The sequence below is a fragment of the Elephantulus edwardii genome, unplaced genomic scaffold (genome assembly GCF_000299155.1).
Source record: "Elephantulus edwardii isolate Elephantulus edwardi_28Jun2011 unplaced genomic scaffold, EleEdw1.0 scaffold00087, whole genome shotgun sequence".
Taxonomy (NCBI): Eukaryota; Metazoa; Chordata; class Mammalia; order Macroscelidea; family Macroscelididae; genus Elephantulus; species Elephantulus edwardii.
In genome coordinates, this window is record NW_006399837.1 from 1,446,569 (window position 1) to 1,465,931 (window position 19,363).

General features: G+C 42.8%; 1 pseudogene; it reads right to left on the reverse strand.

Annotated features, from left to right (window-relative positions):
- Positions 1-932: 932 nt before the first annotated feature.
- LOC102869756 lies at positions 933-1,713 on the reverse strand (annotated as a pseudogene).
- Between the last annotated feature and the right edge of the window lie 17,650 nt (positions 1,714-19,363).

Below are 19,363 nucleotides of genomic sequence, written 5' to 3' on the forward strand. Positions count from 1 at the left end.
TAGTGAGTTAGCTATAACAACAAATAGATTTTCTGTAAGCTAAACATGCATGGATCAGTATATTATAAAGCTAAAACTTTATGTAAATTTACTTTATGAACCAAATACAATCAGGGTGCTCCTTAGAGGCAACATTGGTGAAACTTCATCTCACGGACTTTGGGCTTGTTGTTAGTAGGGACGAGTCCTTGGAAAAGACATCATGTTTGGAAAGGTAGAGGCTCAGAGAAGAGAGGAAGACTCTCAGTGAGATGGGTTGACACAGTGACAGCAGCAATGGACTGGAGCATTTCAGAGATCCTGAGGATAGGTGCAGGACAGGGTGACGTCCAGAACTCTTGTTTATAGGGTCACTATCAGTTGTAGGTGATTAGATGGCATCAAACAGCAATAGCAGTGTCATCTGAAGGAGCTCTGGTAGTGTGGACAATAGGGAGTCTCACTGCCAGCCCAAAGGCTTTATCTCCCTCATGGTTTATATCCACTAGTGGCTTCACAGTTAATCAGCTTACATTTCATTGCTAACACAATAAGAAATGCCCAGTTTACCCCAGCTTTTAAGTACATCAAACCCACTTACCCTCCAGGATCCATCTGTGGCCAAACTAAGTGCTCACCCCTAGGCAGGACCTAGCTGATTTTTAAATATAAAGGCCCATCCACCAGATCCTGTTTGCCTACACAAGAGGCTTCCCACCCACAGCTGATTGTAAACAAGCACCAAGATTGGAGGCAGACTCATTAATACCTGTGTTATGCAGACAACACAACCTTATTTGCAGAAAATGAGGAGAACTTGAAGCATTTGTTGCAGAAGATTAAGGAATGCAGCCTTCTGTATGCATTGCATCTTTTTTTTCTCCAACCCACAAGATCAAGTGGCAGATGGCAGAATAAGTGTATTCTTATGTACCAAAGAGTTGGTGTATACATTAGCCCAGTTTGATGGCAAGTTCTTTGGCCTTGGCCTTCTCCAGCTTGGCTGTGCGGGCCACTGACTTGGGCCCCAGGATGTTGCCTCCCCAGTGGCGGCAGATCTCATCATATCTGCCATTGTAATTGGTTCTGATGGCTTCTACCAGCTTCACCAGAGCACCTTTATCTTCTGGTTTCACCTGTGTGAAGGCAACAGTGGTGCAGGTCTTCTGGTAAATGAGGCGGCCCAGTCTGGCCTTGCCCTTTATGATAGAGGGGACACCCACCTTCCAACACAAGGCTGGCAGGAAGACCACCAGCTCTATGAAGTCCACGTCATGTGTGATCACCACCAGTTGGGCCTTCTTGTTCTCCAGCAGGGTGGTGATCGGAGGACAGGGGGTCTCTTGGTGGGGGTGTCTCCTTTGCCAGCAGCCTTCTTCTCAGCCTGGGCCAGCAGCCTTTGCTTCTTCTCCTTCTTGGTCTCTGGCAGGTACTTGTGGGTCAGCTTTAGCAGCTGAGTAGCTGTCTGTGGTCCAAGGCCTGGGTAAACTGGTTAATGGCAGGTGACACCTTGAGTAGTTTGTAGAAGATTGCCCTCAGCCATTGCAGTCGGATGTAGTAGGCCCATTTGACGAAGTGAGTGAGGTCTCTCTTGGGTTGGATGCCCTGCCCAGTGCCAAAGTTTATGGGCCTTTTCTCGAACAGGGGATTCACCACCTTCTTGGCCTCCTGCTTCTTGACCACGGCGGGTGCCAGGGCAACCTTCTCCCCCTTGGCCTTCTTTCCCTTCGGCATCTTGGGCTGATGGTCAAGAGAGCTATGCATTGCATCTTAATGTCAGGAAAACAAAGATTATTACCACTGGAAAGATAGACAGCATCATGATGGATGGAGAAGAGATTGAAACTGTCAACAGCTTCATCTTGCTTGTATCCACAGTTAACACCCTTGATACCAGCAATCAGGAAATAAGGAGCCACATTGCACTGGGAAAATCTGCAGTTAGTTTTGAGTATTGAGGAGTAGTGATGTCAGTTTTAGGACTAAGGTGTGTCTGATTCAGGCCATAGTCTTTTAGATTACAAACTATGCATCCAAGACCTGGACATTGAATAAGGATGACAGAAAAAGAATTGACGCCTTTGAGCTGTGGTGTTGGAGAAGAGCACTGAACCTCCCATGGACAGTCAAGAAAATGAACACATATGTCTTGGAGAGGATGCAGCCAGAGTGCTCTTTGGAGGCAACAATGATGAGGCTTTGTTTCACATACTTTGGGCATGTTGCTAGGAGGGGCTCTTCCTTGGAGAAGGACCTGAGGCTGGGAAGGGTGGAGGGTCCTCAAAGGAGAGGGAGACCCTCAACCAGGTGGATTGATACAGTGACTGCTGCAATGGGCTCTGTGTGTCAGGAACTGTGAGGATGACGCAAGATAGAACAGAGTTCAGATCTTTTGTTCTAATGTTGCCATGAGTGGTACTTGACTCAACGGCACCTAACAACAACAACAAGAAGAAGTGGCTTCACAGGAGAAAAGTTGGCAATCTTCCCATGTGCTTTTTAGTCTTGGAAACCCACTGTAGGGTCAGCTTTAAGTTGGTTCTGACTTGACAACAGTGATTTTTTTTTCTCCTCGTAAAGAGCCTTAATTATTACTCAATTGAAATGATATTTCTAATCAGGTGGTTTTATCTTGCAGTTACTACAAGCACACACTGTTGTTTTCATTCCTTCTGAAGTTTTTAATAGTCCTTGATTTTGTAAAAAATCAGTTATGATATTGTAGTGTTTAGTCTTTGTGAATCTACATCAATAACAATTGAAAGAATATTAAAGTAGTTACTGAAGGAGAAGAAGGAAAAGAAACTTCAGCTTGCTTACTGATAATTTTGTTCCTAATAATGTAGAAAGATTAGACTGATAATGCAGAACGATTTCACAAAACAATAACACTACCAATAATGTGCCTAGCAGTGTAGGGGGAAAGTACTAATAACTTTGAAAGATTTTACTAATAATGTATAGAATGATTTGGAAAAACCATTTTGTGGTTGCATTTCCGTAATCTAAGAACTGTTATGATTCCTGTTTTATAGATGAAGAATCAGATGCACAGGGAGATTAAGGACTTCGTTCAATGTCATAACTGAATTTGACATGAGGCGCTACTGGGTCTGACCTATGAAAGGACGCTGGGGAGGTGCTTCTGGCCGAGAAGTGCAAATGGGGCTGGAGAAGGGGTCCCATGGGGCTTTAGGGAGCCTGTTGAAATGGCCTCTGTCCTCCAGGGAAGATGGAAGTGTGAGGGGAAGTCCACAGGCTGGGGCTGTATTGACTCTCTCTGGTAAGCTGATCCTAACAACCGCTTTAGCTGCACTTGTTAAGATTTCATAAACTTTTCCCTGTGACTGAGGAGGGGTGGACCGGAGAGGCAGTGAGGAGAGACGACAGAGCCTGGTCACGGATTGTGTACAGGGGTTGAAGGCCACAGAGGGACCGATGATGAATGATTTCTTGCTTGAGAGACTGGCCGTGTTACTGACAGATGTGAGGAAGCTGGGCCAGCGACCCACGCTGGAAGGGCAGCTGGCGAATTTGCTTTGAAAGAGCAGATTCGGAGTTTGTTAGATTGTTAGATTCCCTCCCTCATCTCTTGGCTCACCATTGACTTCCACCCAGCACAGTCATTGGATATTTTTATTTCCCTCCCCTCCCTCCCCCATTGGGGGAGAGTTGGTAAAATGTCAGTTCTGTGCATAACTAGAATGTCAATAGTCGGAGAAGAAAGAGTCCTTGGAGCCTTGTTTTGGTTTGGGCTGCATAGATCTGCCAGGCAGTCTCTACTAACTATTTGGAAACGATGTGTGTTGCTCTGAATGATTTATTATTTTCCTAGTTAGAAAAATATACCACTTCTTGTGCTTAGTCAATAATTAGTGAATAATAAACTCCACCGAAGAACTTCTGTCATTTTTCAAGGACCGAATGTTTTCCTTCTCAAATATCTGTTTTTCTCAGTCATTGACTGCTATTCAACCATTTAACTGGTTAATCTGAGCACCCAAGATAAATAAATGGAGACCTTTTAACCCTTGGACTTTGAGTGACAGCTGGGACTAAACCTTCGGTCTTAGACCAGAGGAAAACACAAAGCCAACTGTTAATGAAGTTAGACACAGACTGTTTGGAAGGCCAGGTAATTTTTTTTTTTTTGAGGGAGAGGAATGGTAAAGGATTAAGCTTTATTAATTATATGTATTTTTTTCCAGTCCCAGGAAGAAATGCCAATTTAGATTTGCAATACTGAAAAACTGCACAGAATGACTAAAATGATTATAAACTACAGAGGAGGTCTAGATGTCCTGAGCTTTCTAAATCAAAGTTGTTTCCTTCGACCTCCTGGGCTTTGGGATCCTGTTACAAAAACATGCTTTTCTCTACAATGATTCTGTACCATTTCAGTACTTCCAGTCAGATTCAAACACCTGGGAAAAAAATATGTTTAGTAGTTTTCACGCTCTCAAGATGCTTTAGATTTGAAATGGAAACACTTTCACAGGAATTTGTAGTGTGTGTGATTCTGCAAAATGGAATACTAACATATTTTAGTTGAGCTTCGATTCAAACACACACACACACACACACACACACACACACACACACACACACACACACACATGCTCACACACATCCATGCATGTATGAGAAAACGTATGCACACACTGTTTGAGAAAAATAAAGCCTAACAGGAAAGCTGAGAATCAGAAGTAGAATGGAAACAGTAGACACACTGAATATATTCCTCCCTTACCAAAAACAAAAATGCTTTCTGGTCGATTCTCCAGTTCAATATTGAATTGGCCCTGTGTTCTGAGATTGTGCATTAATTTAATGGACATGTTGGTTGGAAAGATTTTGCCCTATATCAGGTGTCTCTGAATTCTCTCTGCCTCTTCAGCCTCCTTTTCCGAAAGGAATTAGGGCAAATGTAGGGTGTGAGTCCACACTTGCCTGTGTTGGAAGAGAAATTAGAGACTCTTACGTCCTGAGAGATGTATCTCCAGATGGTAGAAGGAGCACTGGGCGAAAAGGTGGGGTGTGCCTGACTTGCCAGTTTCCTCCCTGGCATTACCTCGTAATACACTGCGTGTGGATGCAGATGGTCTAAGTTTCCAAGTGGAACAGAGGATCCTTCAGCAAAAGAGACATGAGTGCTCCCTCAGAGTATTGGTTTGATACTGATGGACTCAACAGTAATTGGCTAACTGAACGGCAGGTATTAGGACATGAGGCATGAAGCAGCATCTGGCTTATCTGCTATCACGAAAGTAGTTGGTAATGGGATGGGGGTAAGGGGGGAAAGACCCAAACCCACAATATACAGAAATGAAATATAATGGGAACAAGGGACTGTGTGAAACACATGCACATGCGTGAAACAATGCATACAAATGGTAAAAATATTAATAAAGATATTTTTTAAAAATCAAAACAAAACCAGAATTATCTCTCAAAAGAGCCCAATTAAGGGGACAGACCTGCTGGGCAATTTCTCCTCTGAGGCAAATTCAGATTATTACAAGTAACCAGAGAAGTACATACAGAATACCTCCAAGCGGAATATAAAAAATTAAAACACTCATTTCCAATTCCTCTTCAAAAAAGAAAAAGAAAAACAAAACAACAAAAACAGAACAAGAAATCAGACAAGTTGCTATGACCTGTCTTGACTCTCCCTCAGGGTGATCCTACACATTACAGCGTTAACAGACCCTGCAGAGTTTTCAATGCCTGTGATCTTTTGCAAACAAATCAGTGGGACTTTCTCCTTAGGTGCCTCAGGGTAGATTTGAACCTACAACCTTTTGGTTCATAACAAATCACTTTTGGTTTCTATTAGGAGCAGCCTGTTTTCATCCTCTCCAGGACTAAAGTGTTTGTTCTCCTGGCAGTCCATGGTATATTCAATACTCTAGCATCATTGCTCAAAGGCATCAGTTCTTCTATAATCCCTAGTCCTTGTCTAACTTTCTGGTGCAGAGGAACTAATTACAAAGACCATGGCCTGGCTCAGGTGCACCTTGGTCTCCAGACTGACTTCTTTGCTCTTCAGTACTCTGGAGAGCTCTCTGACAGCCAACTTTCCCACTGCAATTGTTCTCTATGCAAACAGCAGCTCAAATCAAACCCATGATTTCAGCTCTTTCTGCTGTAAAGTAAAACTGGATTTTCCTGGATGTGGTCTTTCTGGAAGCTGGCCACCAGGGCTTTCCTTTCTCCTTAGTGTCATTGGGTGGGTTTGACCCATTAAAGTTTTGATTCGTGTCCTTGGTATACCACCCAGGGTCACACAGAAGAGAAACCTGACCTTCCTGCTTCAGGAAGATCAAAGCCTGGACAATTCTATGGAGTGCAGTTCTATCCTCTAACACAGAGAGTCACTATAAATTGTACTTGACTCTACTGTAACTCAGAAGAAAGTGGAACATGTAGTGCATTGGGGGGAAAAGCTGTTGTCAAGGACCTGTCCAAAGTGCTAAGGAGGATTAATGTTAGTTTAAAGACTAAGGTGCCAGTTCAAGACAGGCTAGTTTCAATTACTTGGTATGTGTCTGAAAATTAGACAGTGGCTAAGGATGACTGAAGAAGAACTGATGCCTTTAAGAAGAGTACTGAATATCCCATGGACTTCCAAATGAACAAAGATGCTCCTTGGAGACAAGGATGGTGAAACTCTGTCTCACATACTTTGGCTATTTTCTGAGGTGGGGCCAGTCCTTAGAGAAGGACATAAGGGTGTAGGGCCAGAGCATCGTATGGAGACCCTCAAAGAGATAGGTTGGCACAGTGACTGCAACAATGGGCAGTCAGAGAGGATGGGAATGACACAGGATAGGGCAAGGTTCAGATCCATTGTTCACAGAGTCACTCTGAATTGTACTCGACTTGATGGAACCCAACAACAACAACAACAACAACAACAACAGGATATATGTCTGATATTAAAAGATATTTCCATACCCCCCAAAAAGGTGTGACTGTGGACTTTGATGATAATCGTCATAAACATCCATCTATTGAATACCTTATCACAGAGGAGTTCATGATACTGGACACTGAGAAATGAAACCATAGGATCACTTTCCTCCCTGAACTTATAAATGAAGTTGAGGGAAAGGACATGCATATGTAAGAAGCTAAATGACACAATTGTTGTTATGTGCCATCGAGTTGCCAACAGCATGTACCACAGCTCTGAACACTCCCCTGTCCTGAGTCAGTCTCACTGGTTCCGACACACCAACCCCCATTGTGTCAGTTATAGTATCAATCCATCTCATCCAGGGTCTTCCACTCCTGCCCTGTCCCTCCACCCTTCTAAGCATGATGTCCTTCTCCAAGGACCGGTCTCTCCTGGCCATGTGCCCAGAGTATGTGAGACAGAGCTTCAAATTCCTAGCCTCCAAAGAGAAACGATTTCACTCTCTCCAAGACAGACCTATTTGATATCTTGGCAGTCCATGGTATGTTTAAGACTCTTCTCCAGCACCACAACTCAATTTTTCTGTCATCAATTCTTTTTTCATCCTTAGTGATCGTCTAGCTCTTTGATATATAGCAAGTAATTGCAAAGACCGTGGCCTGGATAAGGCACACCTAACTCTCAGGCATTGTTGTTTTTCAGTACTCTGGAGAGGTCCATGACAGCAGATTTTCCCAATGCAATTTGTTTTGCTTTGTTAAGGGTTTTTTTTTTAAATTTTATTTTATTATTTTGTGGGGGTGTGTGTGCCATCAAATCAGATCTGACTGGTACAGGAGGATATTGTTCCTCCTTCTCCAGCAGACCATCTGGTGGATTGATTTGAACCGTGCACCTCTGGGATTGCAATACACCTTCTTGCCACTAGGCCACCAGAGCTCGTCACAATTCGTCTTTTTATAGGGTGGAGTTTTCAGGGAGCCAGAGGAGCAGTGCCAATATTAAGTGCTATAGGAGACTGGAGGATAGTTTTTGAGTAGGTACTAATGTGCTGGCCTCAGTCAGGGGCAATTTCACGTCATTGTGTTCGTTCTATGGGCATTCAGTGACGGGAGGAATCGCTGAGACAGGAATGGTCAGAAAGTCTCCTGAGAGAGACTTGAGCTGGGGTGAATTATGTGGTGATATTTCTCCCCAGTAATGAAAGCTGGCTGCATTGAAACACAGAGCATAATTTCTCACTGGCTGGCCGCTCCAGATAGTAATGGCTTCAGTGCCCTTCAGAATAGAATTTGTCTGAGTCTGTGAAGATGTGTGAGGTGTGCCCGGCAGGTAAGCATTCTTCCATTTGCCTTTCACCTCTTGCTTTAATTAAGCACACTTTGCTTCTCTTGGTCTGCTTTTCCGAGCCTCCAGAAGTTCTGGAACGTTGCTGCTGCTGCCGAAATGGCAGCTCTCTGAGTGGAAATTATGCAGAGAGGGAAAAAGAGAATTTTAAAGTCCAGTGTTCAAACTGATGGTTGGGGGTGGGCTGAAGTACAAAGAAGGCAAAGGATGATTCTGGAAATGTGTCTTCCTTTTACAGAGTCTTATTACTGATGTTATTTCTGATGCTTTGATTCTCATATAGAATTCATTTGGGTTTATGGCTGAAGGCTCCCAGATTTATATTCTTCCTTCTAGAGTTAAGAAACAATGGTAAAATGTGTTTATTGAGGTCTTGCTATAAATTGAAACCCTCTATGTGAATGGTTTTATTTTTTTCTTAATATAGCTGTATTTCACAAATGAGAAAACCAAGATTTAAAGAGGTTTATAAAGTTGCTTAAGATTACGCCATTAGTAAGAAGTGTGAGGCATTTCTGGGAAGTACAAATGGTCAGTGGTTAACCAAAAGGTCAATGGTTTGAATCCACTTAGAAGTGCCTTTGGGGAAAGGCCTGGCCATCTACTTCTGCAGAATGGCACTCACTGAAAATGCCATGGATCACAGTTCTAGTCTAAAACACATGGGATTGTCAACAACTGGAAATGGACTCAACAGTCACGGTGCTTTTTGTTTGTTTTCTAAAGACACATAAAGGGAAATTGAAATCCTTGACTCTTCTTTATTTTTAGAAGTTTGTACACGTAATTCACATTTTTAAATGTAATGCTTTTTAGTTTGCTCACAGACTTGTGCAATAACTACCATAATACAGTTTTGAATATTTTTACCTCCTCAAGAAAGAACCCTATATCCATTTCTCCCCACAGCCCTAGCCTGAGATAATCGCTCTTTTCTGTCTTCATAGATTTGCTTCTTTTATAGAACAGGAACTATGCTATAGACATACTACTCTCTTATTGTTATTGTTAGGGGTTATTGTTGGTTCTTATTGTTGATTCAAGTACAATTCTTTATGACCCTATGAACACAGACCTCAATCCTGCCCAATCTTGTGCTGTTCTGATAATCTCTGGCATATTTGAACCCATTGCTGCAGTCACTGTGTCAGTCCATCTGGTTAAGGACCTTCCTCTCCACTCACCTTCGCCAACCCTCCACCTTTCCAAGCATGATATCCCTCTCCACAGAATAGTCTCTCCTAGCAACATGCCCAAGGTATGTGAGACAAAGCTTTATTACCTCAAAGGATCCTCAAAGTGATCCTCAAAGGATCCCTTTGGCTGCATTCTCTTACTGAATATCTCTCTAGCCAAAATTTTACTTTTACAACAATAATGAAAAATAAATCTTCTATTCCATGATTTTATGGACTAACAGCACGGGTCTGGAAGTGACAAGCAGCAAGGGGCTAGGAGAGAGTTAACCGTGGCTCTGATGGATAAAGTCATGTATACGTTTGGCTGGATCATGCATCTCAGTGATTTGACAGGTATGTGATGGTAAAATTTGGTAGCTATGCGATGATATAATCATCTTTCTTTATTTGAGCAGATATAGTTGCCTGTCATTTTGGCATTGTGCTGCTTTTTGCATAATGGCCTGGTTTTGGAACCTAACCATGTTGCTGGTAAGGAGTGGGTGTAAATGTGACTGACTTTTTCCAATTAGCGTGATGATTTTAAGATTCATCCATACTATAGGATGCACCAGTTTTTATTCCTTTGGAAAGTCAAGCCATATTTCATAGCATGGACATGCCACCTATTATTTATTCCTTCATCAGTGGATAGACATCTGGGCGGTTTCTGGTTTGGGGGCCTCTTCTGAAAAATGCAGCTAACACTACATGCAAATGTTTGTGTGGACCTGCACTTTCATTTCTCTTGGATTTACCTCTAGGGGCAGGATTGCTAGGTCATGTAGCAATTCTATTTAACCTTTAGCAGTCCTGTCAAAATGTTTTCCAAGCCACCTGTACCATTTGATATCTCTACTAACACAGATAGCTTTCGATCTTAACCACTGGCCAAAAGTCATTTATACTTGAACACTTAGATGCATAAAAGTACCCAGACAGCACACTGAAGCAATTTTGAACACCTAGAAATCAGAGATCTTAAAGTTGAACCCTTACATTTAGCATCTTTGACTCTTTTCTATTTAAAAATGTCAGTTGAATCAAGTGCCGAAGAGGTAAATGACTAGAGCTGCCATGTTTTTACGTCCCCTTATTCCCTGAGGCCGCAGGGGAAATTTCTGCGTATTTCTAGAATGGAGTGGTTTCTAGTAGAACACATTCACAGGTGCTACTATTTATAGGATTGCCTACTATTCTGAAAAGTCATTGACATTTACTAAAAGATGACACACACACAAGAAGACATGCATAATGTCTAGGCATACATCATGCTAATCTTGGGAAAAGTCAAGAACTTGGCCATCGAGTTCACAGACATGAGTTCAAATGACATGAATTTCAAGGCTATTCTTTAAAAAAAAAATAATGGCGGGAGGAACTAGGCAGCAACTCCTTTCCTCCTGGTTTTTTTTTTTCCCCTCACCTGCAAATATGTTCTGAGGGCCCAAAAGGTGCTTTCCAACAAGGTACCCTTGAATGAGTCTTGAGGCATTTGGTCTGAGAATTGCAAGAGAAGTCGTTGTGTGTTTATTCTGAATGCACTGAGTATATGAGCAGAACATATGCTATGGTCTCTGCCCTCCGGGAGTTTCTAGCCTGTGTTATTACAGAATAACTCAATGCTAAACCGTGACTCTTAAGTACTCAAGGGCCTGAAGAAGGAAGAGGTGGAGTGCGCTGGAGTGGTGGTTAGGAGAGCTTGTGCAGAAAGTGGGGCCGCCATGAAATCCACATAGCCAGGCCCTACGACTTAGTTAAGCTGAAAAGAATTGCCTAACCATGCCAGGTGGAGGTAGCAACAGTCCCAGGTGAAACAAACCAGAGTGTGTTTTAGAGTCAGAGAACAGATGGGCTGAGTTTGAGTCTGGAGCGGGTTTGGATATTGGAGCAAGGAAAGGTTAGAAAGCAGCCTAGCAGCATGGGCAGAGCCCTGGATGGAGAATCAGGACACTTGAATTCGGCTTTCAATTGTACGGCTAATGAGTCATACGGCTTCTTGCTGGTAGATGTTGTCCTTTCCAATCCACAGGGACCCCAACTGAAGGAAACATTACCTAGTTCTGTTCCGTTGTAACAATCTTTATTCTGAGTTCTAGAGGTATGAGATACTACACTTGATCTTAGCCAAAAGGTCAAGAGCAGGAGTGGCATCCACTTCCAAAATTGCTTGCCTCTGGAAACTCAATGGAGTTGGAGAAACGATGAAAGTTATACAAGTGTTCAGATCTTTCGTTCATAGAGTCGCTATGAGTCATCTACAACTTGACAGCACTTAACAATAACAACAACAACAACAACGAGAGAGCTCTCTTGGCCTAGAAAGTTATTCTACCAAGCTAAAGGTGGGTGATTTTAATCTGTGGCCCTCAGACCTGGTTTTAATTTGTTTTGGTCAAACATTCTTCTAAGTGGTATAGCACTAGTCTGTGTATTTACTGTACAAAGGTAACTCGTGGTTGCTGTGAAGCTGAATGCTGGGACAATGACGGGTCAAATGTGATAATGGTTACCCATGGTGGACAGTGTCGGGTGGAGCTCCCGGATTAAAACAAGCTTGGATGCAGGAGAGGCATCCACTTCCGAAATAGCTTGCCTCCAGAAATCCTATGAACTTGGAGAAACAATGAAAGTTATACAAGTGTTGAGGTCTTTCATTCATAGGATCACTATGAGTCGTGTACGACTCAACATCACTTAACAACAACAACAACAACGACGTAGGTAAGAAATGCGAGTTTCCAGTCACCTGGGTGATCTTACAAAACTACTTTGCCTAAGTCCTGTCTCCAGTGATTCTGCTTCAATGAGCCTTGCTTGTGTGTAACTTTGGGAGTTTTCAAAGTTCCTCAGGTGAGTGTAATGGCAGCCCCATTAGGAACCACCGATCTGTAGTTGAAGGCCTGCAGGACGGGCAAGACGTTCCATTGGAGGGGAAGATGTCGGAATCCAACCTTAACTCTGCAGGACTTGGGTTCTCTGGGCAGCTGGTTGTCAGGTGGTAGTGGGCCTTCCACATGGGACCGAGGATTTGTACTTTGGTCCAGAGGAAGCAGGCGACACAGAAGGTGTCTGAACTAGGGATAGTTGAAGCATCTCACCCGTGTACGTTTCCTCACATGTGATAGCCCCCACTGGGGAAGGAGGGGAAAATACTTACCTTCATTCACACTTTCAACTGCAAAGTGGTGGCCTTGTCTGGTTCCATGGTGAGATGGTGTCTGGTGTCACTGAGACAATATCCACTGCCCTTCTCACCTGGCCTTTTTGGCCTCTTCAGAACCCAGGTAAGTAGTCACACTTGCTTATTCCTGTTTAACTCCCTCGGAGAAGTTACTTTCTGCGTCTAGTGACTGCCCACTGACTCCATTCTGACTTACAGCAACCCTCCCCTGGGTTTCTGAGATTATAAATCTTGGTAAGAGGCTGTCCATCTCTCTTTTTTCCTCAATTTTTTTAATTATTGATTTTAATGAAAATTTACAGAGACTTTGAATTTCCGTTCATTCATTGTTGCACTTTTCTCCCTGCCCACCCCTCCCCCCACCCCAGTTCACTCTTTGAAAAGTAAAAGAAAAATTCTTTCATTGTTTTACAATCCCTCCCCCCAGGTCACTCCACTATGCAGCCTTCATTCTGGACTCTTATCATAACAAGAATACCTCATCACATATCCCTTTTAAACCGTTTTCTCCCTCATCTGTTTTAATGCAGTTCTTTGGTTAGAAAGGCTGACTTTTCAGTCAGCAGCCCAACACTTAATACAGCAGACTACCTACCAGAGCTGCCTTTCCACCCCAGTGAATAGAATCCAAATCCACACTTTAACGAGATCTCCAAATGATTCTTCTGTATCTGTTGTTCTTGTTACTGTGCCTCCAGTCTAGCTACCCTCTGCTGACCCTCCACTTTTCCAAGCATCGTATCTTTTTTGAAAGACTGGTCTCCCCACATAATATGCTAAAATCTGTGCCATGACATCTCACCATCCTTGCCTCAGAGAAAATACTCTGATTACACTTCTTCCAGGCCAGGTTGGCTTGTTCTTTTGACAGTCCACACTGTTCACCAACACTACAATTCAAAGGCCTCAATTCTCCTTTGATCTTCCTATCTGGGATAGAAATGCCCTCTCCCGATGACAGTGGAAGACGTGACCTCCGCTTGCTCTGTAACACTTGGCAGTCTCCCCGACTGATGAAGAAAGAGCAGGTCCCAGGCTTAGAGCCCAACTCAGATGATAGCATCTGGGTGGAAGTCATCAGAAGGGCATCCCTCCTTATCGAAATCTAGCTGATCCCTGAGTTGCAGAGATTTCAGTTAAGGCCCTTCTATTTTTAGCAACTGATGCCATTTCCCATTTATAGGAGTGCATCAGTGTTTCCATCTTAAATAAATTGGAGTAAAAAATATAAGTTGATTCCAAGAAAAAATGTTAAAGTAATGAGAGCACAGGTGGCAGGGTGAGACAAAAAACCAAAACAAAACAAAACAAAAACCAACAAAACAAAACAAACAAAAAAACCCCCACAACCCAACAAATTAAGAACCAATCCATTAGTTCCACATCCATTCCGATTCCTCGTGGCCTCATGCTTTAGAGTAGAACTGGGTTCCATAGAGGGGCTTTTTTTTTTGGCCATGACCTTTGTGGTAACAGATTGCCAGGCCTTTTTTCTGCAGTGACCTGGGCGAGTGTGTCCCCCTCCCCAAATATACAAATAAATGACCTTTGGGAAATCCTAGTGGATTTCTTCTAGAAACAGGACTAGGACTCAGCAGCCTCATTTCTAGTTCCAGTGTTGGCAATTTCTTCTCACGCCTTTATTCTGTAACAGTTGGGATCCTGGTTAGATAGTCTTTAAAATTCTTTCCTGTTTAGAAATTCTATGTTTCCATGACAATATTTCTAAAATGCAATGCCTTCCCCAGGAGACTGATCCTACCTGGTAATTTCCAACCATCATGTCACTACCTTGTCTCCTGCCGGGTGTGGAGAATGTGTGGGCAGCTCCCTGGAATGGACCCTGGTATCACTCCTGGGGGGCCCCAGCCCCAGAGTCCCTCAGAAATTGCAGGGCAAGAACATTTTAAGGAATTTGTACCCTGCGGGTTAAAACATAAAACTCTTTCAAGGGAGGGAAAAAAATAAAACACAATGAATAAACAGTACTTAAACCAAAACAAACCAAGTAGCCTTTTATTTAACAACTGAACTTTCCCCTCGTTTCAAGCTTTTCTCTTATTTTTAAAGAGAGAAGGAATGTTTCTTTTCCCTTTTATTCTCATTCTCATGTTCCCGCTCATATTTAGAAAATGTTTTCTTAGGGAACAGATCATGTATCTACTTCTGTGCCATTATATTAATGCTTCCTAATGCCAACATTTGGAAGCAAGAGTGGCATCCACTCCCGTAATAGCTTGCCTCCGGAAACCCTATGAACCTGGAGAAAGGATGAAACTCACACAAGTGTTGAAGACTTTTGTTCATAGGGTCACTATGAGTTGCCTATGACTCAACGGCACTTAACAACAACAGTGCCAATCTAGATAACTCTCACCCTACTTCCTCTTGAAAAACAGACCAGTTAGTATCTGGCTCCATTGATCATTTGGGAGGATTCTTGTGATTTGAAGTCAATGGTTTTCAGGGTCAGACATATGAGGACTCCAAGACAGTTTCCTAAAAATCCAGAGGCTTGGGTTTAGCTTCAGTGGTTGGTTAGATGCAGGGTGGGATCCAGGAGGTGGGTGCTTCCCGAAGTCCCAGGGACAGTCTGCAGACTGTTCAGCCAGGAATCCAGCAGTAAGAGCAGGTAGTTATTTGCTGTTCTGTTATATTTTGCTATTCTTACTGGGGTTATATGATATCTCATAGTTGTTTTGATTTGCATTTCTCTTAGAGGTAGGGATTTTGAACATTTTTTTATGTGTTTGTTGGCCATCTGAATGTGGTCTTTGGTGAAGTGTCTGTTCATATCCTGTGCCCATTTTTCAGTTGGGTTATTTACCTTTATCTTGTTGTGTATAAATTCTATATAAGTCCCTTGTCTGACATGTAATTAACAAAAACAGCAAACAATAAATATTGGCGAGGTTGCGGAGAAACTGGAACCCTTATTCACTGTTGGTGGGAGAGTAAAATGGTGCAACCACTTTGGAGGCTGTATGGAACTTTCTCAAAAGGTTTCAAATAGAAATATCATTTGAGCCAGCAATTCCACTTCTGGGAATTTACCCTCAATAAACCATAACCACCACCCAAGCAGATATATGCACACCCATGTTTATTGTGGCTTTGTTTGCAGTAACAAAGAGGTGGAAACAACCCGAGTACCCATCAACAAATGAATGGATAAAACTCTAGTATATTCACACAATGGAATACTATGCAGCACTGAAAAACAAGGGACTCATAAAATACTATGCTAAGTGGATGACTCTAGAGGACATTATGAACGAAATATCTCAGTCACAAAAGGACAAATATTGCATACGGCCACTATTGTAAAACAGGACTGACAATGGGGTTGAGGGAAGGCAGAGAAGAAGGTGGGGGGGCATGATATATACTGCATTGCAACAGATGAGGGAGAGAACTGTATAAAGAGATACATGATTAGGTATTATTGTCATGACAGGAGTCCAGAATGAAGGCTGCACAGTGCAGTGGACTCGAGGGGGAGGGATTGCATAACAATGAAAAGCTTTTTTTTTTTTTACTCATCAAGGAGAAAAGTGAATTGGGGGCGAGAGGGTGGGCAGGGAGAAAAGTGCTACAATGAATGACTGGAAACCCTAAGTCCCTGTAAACTTTCATTAAAATTAATAATAAAAAAAGAGAAGGTAGTTGATACCTGTTATCTTTTATCAGATGTTCGCATTGTCTTCACCAGAGTTATCCCTACTCTAGTAGTGTGAACCTATGTCCCTTCCCTCCCTGTTTCTACTCATACTTCATAGGCTATCTGATGTGACCACTGTCTCTTTCTACCATGTTGTTATTGTTCAGTATCATCAAGTCAGAGCTGACTCATTGCTGACCTTCCAGCAGGTTTTCAGAGGCAATAATTGCACAAGAGGAGATTGCCCATCTTTCTCCTGCTGAGTAGCAAGTGGATTTGAACCCTGTGCCTTTGGGTTGGCAACACAACTCTTTACCACTAGTATAAGAGGGGCTTTGAACTGGTTCATTTCAATTTGACCCCTGCTGAGAATTTGCATTTCCATCCCAGATATATTGAATTAGAATCTACATTTTAACAAGATCCTCTTGGCTAGAGAGCTGAGGGCAATTCTCATGTGTACACAAACCCTGAAGGGCTTCCAGCCTTCTATTCTTCCCTAAGTAAGTTCTGATGTAAATGGAATATATTTTTTATAAAGTTTTGATTATTATTGTAATTTATTGTCACTATCTTTGCACATCTGATCTTTATTTGCCTATGCGGGTTGGAAACATTATATGTAAACATACAGATATATTTTAATACTACTATTACTATTACTATTAATCAGATGCTAAAAAAAGAAAGGAAAAACAAATGCTGAGAAAACCAGACAATCCTAAGTGTGGTTCCTTTGACTCAAATAGCTGGCAAGTCAAGGACTACCTGTGGTTGAAAGGCTTACATTCTGTGCATTTGCATATTTGCCTTGAAATCTGTTTTCTAGCTTTGTAGTTTTAAGCAGTCCTCAAGTCTCCATTTTCCTCATCATTAAAATAGAGATAATAACAGGGTTAATTGTTATAGGGATAAAAATAGAGTTAATTGGCTTAATCCATATAAAGACTCAGGTAATGAGGCCGGCTTTCAGTGAAGGTTAGCTGTTATTTTTATGTTAGGAATTGAGAGGAAAACAAGAGAAAAGGGGCCAAAAGGGCCAGAAGTGAGGGGAAATGTTGTTAGAGTTGTTGTATTTATGTGTGTTGAATGTCCTGCAACCCTATGTGCAACAGCTCTGAAGCCTGCCTTGTGCTGAGCCAGTCTCACTGACTCCAACACACCTACCTCCATTGCCCTAGTTACTGTATCAGTCCATCTCATCCAGGTTCTTCTCACCCCCACCCTTCTGAGCATGATGTCTTTCTCTAAGGATTGGTCCCTCCTGGACACATGTCCCAAGTATGTGAGACAAAGCTTCAAAATCCTAGTATCCTAGGAGAAACTTGGTTTCACCCTCTCTAAGACAGACCTATTTGTTTTCTTGGTGGTCCATGGTATATTTAAGAATCTTCTCCACAACTCAAAGGCATCAATTCTTCTTCTGTCATCCTTAGTCATTGTCTAGCTGCCAGATGCATAGCAAGTAATTGCAAAGATCATAGCCTGGATCAGGTGCGCCTTAGTCTCTAGATTGACATCATTGCTTCTCAGTACTCTAGAAAGGTACCGCAGATTTACGTAATGCAATTTGTCTTTTGATTTTCTGACCGCTGGTGCCAATAATGTTGACTGTGGAGCTGAGCAAACTGTAACTGTTAACAACCTCAATCTCTTCTCCATCCTGGTGCTGCCAGTTGGCCCAGTGGTGAGAATCTTTGCTTGATGGTGAAGAGTAATTTTTATGTAACCACAAAGGTAGCATAAGACTTGGGATAAAAGTAGGCGTCCTTCCAGTAAGGGTGGTGCACGAGTAGTCATCTCTTCTTGTCCTGTGGCAACGTTTGTGGCTCCCTGGTACCCTGAATTGTAGGCTAAACTTGAGTATAACGTGGGGCTGGGGTCCAAAGCTTGAACAAGAGAAAGCAGCTCCACCTCAAACGTTCCACAGAGTAGTTCTCGGCTTGGCATTCACACCGCACAGATGACTCAGCGTCAAGTTTCTGGGCACTGGATGGAGGGCACTCGGTGACATCATGGTGCTCAATGCCAAGTGCCCCATCTACAAGTCTACCTTGACTGTGTCTTAAACAGTTCTCATCATACCAGCCCTGAGCAGCCCGAAGTAGTGTGAGATGCTGGCTGCTGCCTCCTGGAAACGGCTTTATGGGAATGACTCAGTAAACGGGAAAAGTGGTTTCAGAAGTTGAGCAGGGCTTTGCTAGCACATCGCTATGTTCTCACACAGACTTGCCTGATTCCCTTCCAGGTGCCTGAAAGTTTGTGCACCTTTAGTGCATAATAGTGGGCAGCAGGGGGCCTGGGAAGCACATTCTTCTGACCCTTTGCCTTGGTGCAGGAGAGCCAAAGAATTGTATCTTGACTGAGCCAGAGAGGACAAACCTTTCTCCCCGGGGGTGTGTCTGCATCTCAGGGTGTAAATTGAACCCACTGGAGTTCTTAAACTGTTTGGTTTGAATGATAAAGCCTGCTGACAAGCAAATAGGCATACATTTAAAGAGCTAAATAGTGGGGATTTGCACAAATAAAGGACAGAAATCCCAGCGAGCTGATCTAGTGACTATCAGCTCTTGGCTTTGGGGAGTGGGTGGAGATTAAGGACTTATTTCTTGAACTTCCACCCCTCCTTTCCCTGGTTCGGTTTTCCTTTTCTCCAATCACAGGATTCTGGGGGGGCATAATGATTGGGGCAGGGTATGCATATAAAAAGGGAACAGACAGAGGCTCAGAGCAAGGAACTGCCTTGGTTTAAACCTCTGATGTTTTAATTTTAAAATTCTATTTGGAATCTTGAAAGTCACCTTTCATTCTTGCAAGCCAGTTTTCAAGATGTCATGTAAATAGTTGAGATGCAATTCTCATCTCTAAAGCGTGATGCTCATTTGCTCACCAACACTGATGACTCTGACTGAAGGCACACATTATGAAAATGCACGCACACACTGGTGAACCTTCTCAGCCTGCTAGCTAGCCCCCTTCCTTTCCTGCCTTTGCCACTTTCTCTTCTGGCCACCAGGATACACTCTTTCCCTGCCAGGCGGGGCTCCAGCCCTTCTCCTGTCCGCTGTCCAATATGAATCCAATAAGAGGCC